The 10108-nt window shown below is 36.3% G+C and overlaps 1 protein-coding gene across 6 annotated transcripts in view; it reads left to right on the top strand.

Annotated features, from left to right (window-relative positions):
* LOC110182511 (Poly-(ADP-ribose) polymerase) overlaps window positions 1–10108 on the top strand; it is a 252219-nt gene that overhangs the window by 162251 nt on the left and 79860 nt on the right. The gene's annotated exons all lie outside the window — the stretch shown is intronic.

Below are 10108 nucleotides of genomic sequence, written 5' to 3' on the forward strand. Positions count from 1 at the left end.
GTCAAAAAGCATGCCCATATATTAGTTGAATGCTTTAACGATGCACGACTGTTAATATACAAGTATAAAGACATATTAACTAACTAGCATTGGTCAGAAACGACTAGATTGCTAACACAACTCAGAAGCAAATTACAAAAGGTTTAAGAAAATCATTCACTAAATATAGTAATACCTTATGTATTAAATACACATGTTAAATTTGAACTTGGCGAAGACCAAGAAATAGAGAAACAATACATTCAAGTAGGAGAAAAAGGTTTACATAATCTTACAGAGGCAGCTGTTATCATTTTGGATACAAAAGATATTCTGTCCGATAGAGAAGATAACGCTGATAACAGCTTAATAATGGTAGACACAGCGGCTGCCCAAGGGGCATATATAAATGAAATTTCAAGGGCTATACCAGAATTCAATGGATAAAAACTGCAACTCCAGAAATTTGTCACAGCATTAAAACTAGTAGACCTAACCAAAGGCTCGTATGGAAGAATAGCCGTGGAGGTTATAAAGTCAAAAATTGATGGAAGAACTTTTTTTTAAAGAGGAAATCACCATAATTGGACAAGCTTTAAGATACTATAGTCGGTGAAACTTCCGGAAATCCAAACGCCATTTTGCATGTCCGTGGTGGTTAAGCCCACAAAGCCCCAAATTTCAGACGAAATAAGCGCGGTAGAGGAAATGGCATTTATCGAGGTCGAAATAACAACAATTATTATAACCAAAACAATTACAATAGTTAAACACTTACCACTTACCAGGTCGTGGTAGTGGCAATAGAGGCTGCAACTACAACAAAGGACGCCAATACTATAACAATAACAACCACAATAATTATGACCAGAACAATTTGGGAGTAGCCCAAAACAGTTCAATCTTAGTATGAATATATTCGATAATTTTATTAATGTAGAAACGAATAAAAACTTATGGCTTCTGATAGATACTAATGCAGAAATTTAAATTTTAAAATAAAATTCCGATACTTTTCATAGCATTCAGGAAAATAATATAATTTCGATCGAAGGCATAGGAAGAACCAGAACAATTGCAATCCAAGAGATTGATTTCAGTTAAAATGCAGTCGGGAAAATATATAATTTCTCACAAATTTTATTTAGTGGATTCAAATTTCAGAATTCCATGTGGCGTATTATTGAGTAAAATTTCAAGCCAAAAGAAGATTGATCATGATTAGACCCGCAAATCTAAAGTTCCCAATATGCGTTCCAATAACTTACAGTCGTGGTAATAACTCTACAATACATTACAACTTTCTTCAAATGAAGACAGTGTATCAATTCCGAATCAAGAGATTCAAAATGGGATTTATGTTGCAAACACCATCGCAACAACCAATGTTTGCCCACCCTTTACCTTTTTTTTGCCCACGTCCAGTTTTAAAAATATTGGACTTTGAAAGTCTTCATCATTTTTCGAAAAACCAAAAGTTGCCTTTTTTCAAAATTTTTTTTTGGAAATCGCAATATCATCGTTTGCCCACCCTTTAGAATTTTGAAAAAACTTTACGTTTAGAAAATTTTCAAAATTGTATTGGGAAATTTTGAATTTTGAAAATTTTAAAACTGGAATCGTTTGCCCATTTGTTGCCCATGTTTGCCCACCCTTTATTTTTTTGGCCCACGTCCAGTTTTAAAAATATTCAACTTTGAAAATTTTTCAAAATTATAACGTTTGCCCACCCTCTAAAACTAAGTATTTTTAACAAAAAACGTTTGTCCACCATTTAAAATAAAAAAATATCGTTTACCCATCCTTTAAAACTAAATATTTTTAACAAAAAAAAAAAAGAACGATTGCCCACCCTTTAAAATTAAAAAATATCGTTTGCCCATCCTTTAAAACTAATTATTTTTAACAAAAAAACGATTGCCCATGCCTTAAAACTAAATAAAATCGTTTGCCCACCCTTTAAAATTAAAAAATATCATTTGCCCACCCTCTAAAACTAAATATTTTAAACAAAAAACGTTTGCCCACCATATAAAATTAAATATATCGTTTGCCCATCCTTTAAAACTAAATATTTTTAACAAAAAAACGATTGCCCATGCCTTAAAACTAAATATTATCGTTTGCCCACCCCTTATTTGTATTAGAAAACGTTTCTCTACCTTTGAAAATTAAATAATATTGTTTAATCCCTAATATCAGTGGCAGAAGTACTTGTTACGAAAAAAATCAAATATTACAAAATTATTATAAAATCTGGTTTGGAAATGGTTCAAATTACTACGTGATAAAAATTATACTAAAAATTTTTTAATTCAATTTTTCCGTTTTTTTAATTTTGCACAAGACATACCAGCTATGGCCAAATAACATCTTACGACAGGTGCCAGGACAAAAAAGCACTATTGCCGCAAACATGTGGCAGACAGAGTGACGGACATACGATATAAGTCGTTGTTGTAGAATTGTGATCCCGGAACATTAAGATTTCTACCGCCTATATAAGCCAAAATTTCAGTGGAATTGTTCTTACAAAGTTTCACGCATTAATGATCGCAACCGAGAATCGTCTGGGAAGACTTCATGTGACGCCTCTGCGTCTATTATTCAGTAGTATTTACTTATATAGATCCCAGTTTTCTAATATGCAGATAGACCCATCCATATACATACATGGCGCCAGCAAGTCCTTGCCTCATGTAGTCCCACATTTTGCATACTCTGGCATATTATGTCTGCAGACAGAGGCGCCACATGAAGTCTTCCCAGACGATTCTCGGTTGCGATCAAGAATAACAAGAACGAAGGCTGTAATGTCTCGACTAAGAAGAATTTTTCACCTCAATATGAGAAACAACTCACGGAGTTATGCATACAGGATAGACAAAGACATTACAGTGTTGAAGACCCGTAACGTCATACGATTTATTTGCACACGATTTTTTCGTGCTGGCCTTTGAACTGGCTTCAGGCTCTGTCACATTGCGTTCAAAAGCCAGTGAGTGAGCGCTCTAGAGCCAGCCACTCTATCTCACTCATACAGCGATGGCTCTAGAGCCACCCTGCAGTACCGCGTGTCATCAATAGGCTACTGTCATCAACATGTCATTAACGCGCCGACTGCGACTACTACCGAGGCGACGCTCTGTCGACTGCGACTACTACCGAGGCGACGCTCTGTCGACTGCGACTTGTACCGAGTCGACCTTCTGCCGACTGCGATTTCTACTACGACCCTCTGCCCACGATACAGTTACGGCGGTAGTCTAGACGGCAGTCGTTGGCAGTACCATGGCCCGGCCGTTGAGAAATTTGTTGATGAAACATCGATGAATTGTTGATGAAACATCGATGAATTGTTGATGAATTGATTATGAATTGTTAATGAATCATCGATTAATTGTTGATGCATTTTTATTGATGATAGCCTAGGACATGCCCATGTTAAATTCATCAACAGTTTGTATGGCCTGTCATCGATGAATCATCAACAGCACCCCCTTGACTGTTGATAAAACGTTGATGAATTACTGATGACAGGTACTGCAGGGCAGCAGCTCTCTTACAGGTACAGAAAAATCCCAGTCGGACTTAGCTTTATACGGTGAGCGATTCTGGATAGAAAACTATGTTGAGCAGGGATGGCCTTATGCATAGTCCACAGTTCAGCATAGCGGCAAGCGCGGCATTCATGTACATGAATCGAACGTATTTTCCTTTCGGGATATTTTTTTAACACGAAGTGCGCCGATAAAAAAATTATTTATTTTATTTTATTTTATGCACATGTGTGTTTCGTATATAGCCGTCGCAATTTTAATTGTTTACGTGGCGCGATGTGTAACCGACCGGACTGAAAAACATTAAGACATAGGTTCAATCCCCAGTCATATAATATTATAAAAAAGTTGGATTTAAAATGATTTATTACAATTAACAATTTAAATGTAATAAATTTAAAAAAATCAGCTTGTAAAAAAATCAAAGCTTCATTTTTATTTTATTTTTTGGAATCGAAATTTTTTCCTGAATTTTTTCCATACCTCTCATTATAAATTGCATCATGAGCGAAGAAGCTATGGCGGCACCATGAATTACCCCACTGAGCGCTCAGGGTGAATTTGATTATGAGTCGAGCAGTGACGTCTGCATCATGAATTACCCCGCTCACGCATGAATAAAAGCTAAGGAGAACTTTACATAAACTGTGGGTCCTACGCACCGAACGGGTGCGCATGGGAGTCGGAAGGAATTTGGCTAAAAAGTCCGACTGGGAAGCTTAACAGTGCGAGAGAGGTGGATTGCGAACTAACCGTCGTTCAGTTCACTTGGCAACGACCGAACCAATAACAGCAAATAATTTTTTCAAACAAAAACTAAGATTGGTGGACTATGAACCGGTCTACATCAAGAACTACAGAACTCCTCATAGTCAGAAAGACAAAATTCAGGTACAGGTACAGCAATTACTTAATGATAAAATAGTAGAACCATATATGTCTCCGTATAATAGCCCACTTTCGTTTTTGTTCTGCAGAAGTCTCTTCCCGGACCTGACAAAATAAATTGGGATTGGTGGCGAAATTATTGACTATCGTAAAATTAATAAAAAAACCGTTTTCGGATAAGTTTCTTCTTCCTAGAATTGATGATGTTTTAGATCAACTAGGACGAGCAAAGTATATTTATACCCTTGCAGGGTATTATAATTTCAGTCCGAAGTTTGCAACGCAGTGAAGGTGGCACCTCCGACCATATAGAGTATATGTCGATTCATGGTCGCGTTCCATTTTCGAGCGGAGTGAGTTTCGACTTTCCTGGCTGACGATCGCTGAAGACTGCCCGATCGTTCTGCCTAAGAACTGCCTTCGAACCACACACGGCGACAGCGACGCGACGCTGCCGCCTCGCTATAACGATTCCTGTGAAAAAGGGAACTAACAGCGCAGCTGTGTCGCGCCACAACGAACTAAGAGGACCAATCATAGAATAGAACCAAGAATGCCAAAGTTCCGCGTAAGACAAACTTTCCAGGAACTAGCATTCTGCATACGCTGGTATACGAATGGTATATCCATTCGCCGACACGGCCATACTGACTCTAACACGACCTCGTGTATAAGTAACTGAACGTTTCTCTTTTGCCCCCTGTTCATTAATTTAAACAAATATTTCGAGTAATCCTATTTACTTTTCTTAACTAATGTCAACTTATCAAAATAGTATCCAACTTTCTTAAAACAAACTTTAGCATAAACATTACCATTCTGTTTGGGTTTCTTTAATACTTCAGGTCTTCAAAAATTATGTTTCATGTTCACACATACAGACTTCTTCTTTTCATTTTCTTTAATCCAATTCTTTAACTCAATTCAATATCCAAATATCTAATGCACCACACGCCATGATCAAAACAAACATCAGCTTATTTTGCACTTGTGCTTACATTAATATTACATTATCTCATTATCGTCCACTCAGGCCACGATACTGTCTCTTTAACTCAATTCAATATTCCAAATATCTAATGCACCACACGCCATGATCAAAACAAACATCAGCTTATTTTGCACTTGTGCTTACATTAATATTACATTATCTCATTATCGTCCACTCAGGCCACGATACTGTCTCTTTACATTCTCTTTTCAAACATTTCATTTTTGTGCTTACATTACACCATCCAAGTACTCTGCCATTTCCCTTGGCCAGCAGTACAATATATCTTTGCCACCCTTATTGGGGCACTTCTCTTTCATCAATAACTTCAACATTTTCAACATTCTCAATATTCTCATTATTTTCATTATTATAGTCATCAAACACATTCAGCTCTTCGGGTACTTCCCCTTCTGGTAACTTCCTTAAATCTTCATGCGCATACTTATAAGTTCGTTTACTGGTTAATGACTTTAAAAAGTACCTGTCACCCTCTAATACCTCTGTTATTTCGAAAGGCCCCTTGAATTTTGGATTCAACTTGGTTTGATGCCTTTCCTCGTTTTTTAGTAAAACAAAATCTCCAACATTGTGTCTACGTACTTTCGCCTTACTTTTATCAAACCGTTCTTTATCATACACTGCTGTAGATACAATATTCTTTTTAGCTTGCGCTCTCACGTTTGACAGGTTAACTCGTTTTCTATGTCACAAGGTGGAAGTAATCCTAACGGCCTTGATACTTTTCCCAATAACATTTCTAAAGGACTTGCCTTCGTCACTCGGTTAGTTGTACAATTAATTGCTAACTGCACCTCTCCTAGCACATCCTGCCAAGACTGTATTCCCGTTTCAGCCGCCGTTAACATATTTTTCAACGTGCTCATTGTTCGTTCCACTTGGCCATTAGCTCGACTAGCACCGGTGGCAATCAAATGCAAATTTATTTTCTGATCAGAACAAAATTGACTAAACTTTGCTCCTGTAAAACACCTTCCTTGGTCGGCTATTATTCGGTTTGGTACTCCAAACGAAACAGCGGACTTTACAGCTTCTATGCAACTGTCACTGTCTAGTTTAAGAGTATGACTACGATAGACATACTTGGTAAACGCGTCAACTTGAACAATAATATACTCCTTCTGGTCACTTTTGCCACTTAATTTCCCTGTTATGTCGATGTGGATAGTATGCCAAGTAATATTTACTTTTGGGATTGGATGCAGTTCAGCTTGAATTTTTCTTGAACGTAATTTCGACATTTTGCAAGTGATGCAATTCTCTACAAATTTCTTAATGTATTTTGATATATTATCAAGCAAATAAAAATCGTAAACTTTATCAAGTGTCTTTTCGAAACCTAAAAGCATAATTGACTCATGGACTTCGTTTATGACGGACCATCTAAAAGCACGCGGCACCACCGGTAAACAACGAGTTCTGCCATTTCTCTGAATTTTTCGGTGGAGAATTTCTGCCCTTAGTTCATAAGTTTTCGCAATATCTTCAGCAAGAGAAAAGTCTTTTAATTTGTTTACTATTTCGGCTATATCTGAGTCTCGACGTTGTTCAGCAATTAGCTAATTACTTGAAATTTCAGCCAAGTTAACTCTCTTCTCTTCAACTACTTTTACAGCAAAGGACCCTGGTGCGATAGGGTTTCTCGACAAAAAGTCAAAATGTGCCATTCTTTTCCCTTCTCTATATTGAATATCAAATGTAAATGACTGCAAAAAGGCCCACCATCGCTGTGCTCTAGGAGTCAAATCTTGCTTATTTCTTGACGCCTTCAATGAGTTACAGTCGGTAAAAACTGTAAAGTTCCTGTCCAACAAATAATGTCGAAAATGTTTAATGGAGTTTACGACCGCTAAGGTTTCTAACTCATACGAGTGATATCTTGACTCTGCAGGTGAAGTTGTTTTGCTAAAATATTCTATTTCCTGGGGTTTGTTATTAATTCTGTGTAATAAAATTGCATCGTAGCCACTGCAATTTGCATCTGTATGCAGTTCAATTGGATAATTTGGGTCAAAAATAACAAGAGCTGGCTCATCAGTAAGTATAGAAATAACCTTCTTCCGTATCTGCTCATGTTCTGCTTTCCAATTAAATTTATTTTTCTCAGAAGTTAAGAAATATAACGGTTTCATTAACTGCGAAAACCCCTAATAAACTGCCGGAAATACGATGCTAATTCAATAAATTGTCTAAGTGATGTTACAGATTGTGGAGGCATAAGGGCTGTTAACGCTACAATTTTCTGAGGGTTTGGACGAATTCTCCAGCACTGACACTTAAGCCTAAATATTGCACCGATGTTTTCAGGCAGGAACACTTTGTAATATTAAACGAAAATCCAGCCTCTGTCAGAACATTTAAAACAATCTCCAATCTTTCAAAAGCTTCCTCTAATGTTGTGGTAGTTATCATAATATCATCCATATACACGATAACATAAGAATTCGACAAAATCCCCTAGCGCCTGGATTACTAATTATTGAAAAACAGAAGGCGCATTTCTAAGCCCGAATGGCATAGACACAAATCCATACTGACCATCTAGCGTCACAAACGCTGTGTACTCTGTAGAATCAGCATCCATAGGAATTTGGTAGTATCCACTGGTCATATCTAGACACGTAAAATAATTAACTCCTCGAAGTCTATTTATTTGATCCTATATAAGTGGCAGCGGATATTTATCAGCCACTGTGTTTGAATTTAGCTCTATATAGTCAACGCAGAGTCTGTCCGAACCATTTTTCTTTTTAACTAACAGTATAGGGCTTGCATAAGGTGAACAGCTTGGCCTTATTATTACACCTCAACAGCTCCTCAATTTTCCTTCGAACTAAATCGCTCGCATGGACTTAATCGGTATGGCCTTCTCTGAAAAGTTTTACTAGGATCGATCAATCTAATTTTCATTTTACCTACTTTAACTTTAGTGCATGGAATTCCTTTGAGAAAACAATTTGAGTACTTTGCCAACAATGAATTTAGTTTTATTTTATTTTCTCTGTCAAGTACTGTATCAATATCAGCTGGCTCACAAATTAATTATTTTGGCTCTTGAAATCGTAAATTTGTCTAATTAAATGACAATATCAAAACCCTGTTTTAGTATTTCACGTCCAATGACGATATCGTTTTGCATGTGATCGTCGCCTATTACATAAAACAAAATTTCAATATAATTATTATCAATTTGTTTCATCAACAATTCATCGATGTTTCATCATCAATTCATCGATGTTTCATCAACAATTCATCATCAATTCATCGATGTATTGTTGATGACACATCGATGAAACATCGATGAAACATCGATGATACGTCGATGAAACATCGATGTGTCATCAACAATTCATTGATGTTTCATCAACAATTCATCGATGTTTCATCAACAATTCATCGATGTGTCATCAATAATAAATTAATTAAAAAACATAAATAAGGTATTTCATATTTCAATTCATTCACTTTTATTATATCCTCTTAAAACCTAACATAATAAAATTAAAATTATACATAAAATAATACAAATAATCAAAATCAAAATATTTCTTATAATAATACAAAATAAATTTAAAAAAATAATAATACAATAATAATAATTATAATAATTAACATTAAAAATTAAATATTAATGTATTGAAAAACGCTCGGACCACATTCTAACACGTCTTCATCCCTTTTCCTTTTTTTATGTTGCGCCTCCAAATTTTTTGCGCAAGGAAGGTTTTTAGTTAAACGGTTGGCAGGTGGCTCCGTTGCATCAACTTGACTTATTGCATCTGAAAAGGAAAATATGGAAAATAAATTGATATAAAAATCTAAAAAAAAATACATAATTACCTAAGAGTGCAGAGTAGAACTTCTTATGGTCTCGAAGCCTTTTCTTACACTTCGCACCATCGATGTATCACAATAGCTGCATGCAGACACAAAGTGGGAGGACGGGAAGATGTACTCAAAATAGAAGACAGAATTGATACGAAAGTAAACTTTTTTTTAAATCTTTACATAAAAACTCACCTGATATATAATTTCAATTATTGAAAACTAAACAGAACATTTATATATGTATGTAAAATTTTTTTTTTTAATTTGGCGTGCGCAGTGCGCAGTCCGCTCACTTCTCACTTAGCTCACTGTTTAACTGCAAGTGAAAACACGAATAAGCAATAGAAAAAAAAGGACTGTGCCTCCAACAACAAAACGAACCACGATCCGGAAAAACGGATCCTCAAGTCCGTTTTTTTTCTCTTATTGTTCGTTTCGTTTCACAAAGTCCCGTTTGACTATCTTGTGTCAGAGTGTTTTGCTTCCTTGTAAACAGGGTATAAAGGATATATTCGGATACAAGTCGCAGTCGGCAGAGCGTCGACTTTATAGAAGTCGCAGCCGGCAGAGCGTCGACTCGGTAGAAGTCGCAGTCGGCGCGTTGATGACGGGTTGATGACAGTGGCTATTGATGACACGCGGTACTGCAGGGAAATCATTCTTTCTATGACATACATAAACACTCTAGAGAGAACTCTATATGTGTGTATGTCATGAAGTTTCACTCACTGTACAGTAAGTCAACTGCACACCAAAACACTGTACAGTGCCTTGCTACTGTACACCAATTTCGATGAACTCGTCAACAGCTGTACAACTATGAAATGAGTGAGAACACTGT

Source organism: Drosophila serrata, unplaced genomic scaffold (assembly GCF_035046125.1).
Source record: "Drosophila serrata isolate PLE 108 unplaced genomic scaffold, ASM3504612v1 contig_123, whole genome shotgun sequence".
Classification (NCBI taxonomy): domain Eukaryota; kingdom Metazoa; phylum Arthropoda; class Insecta; order Diptera; family Drosophilidae; genus Drosophila; species Drosophila serrata.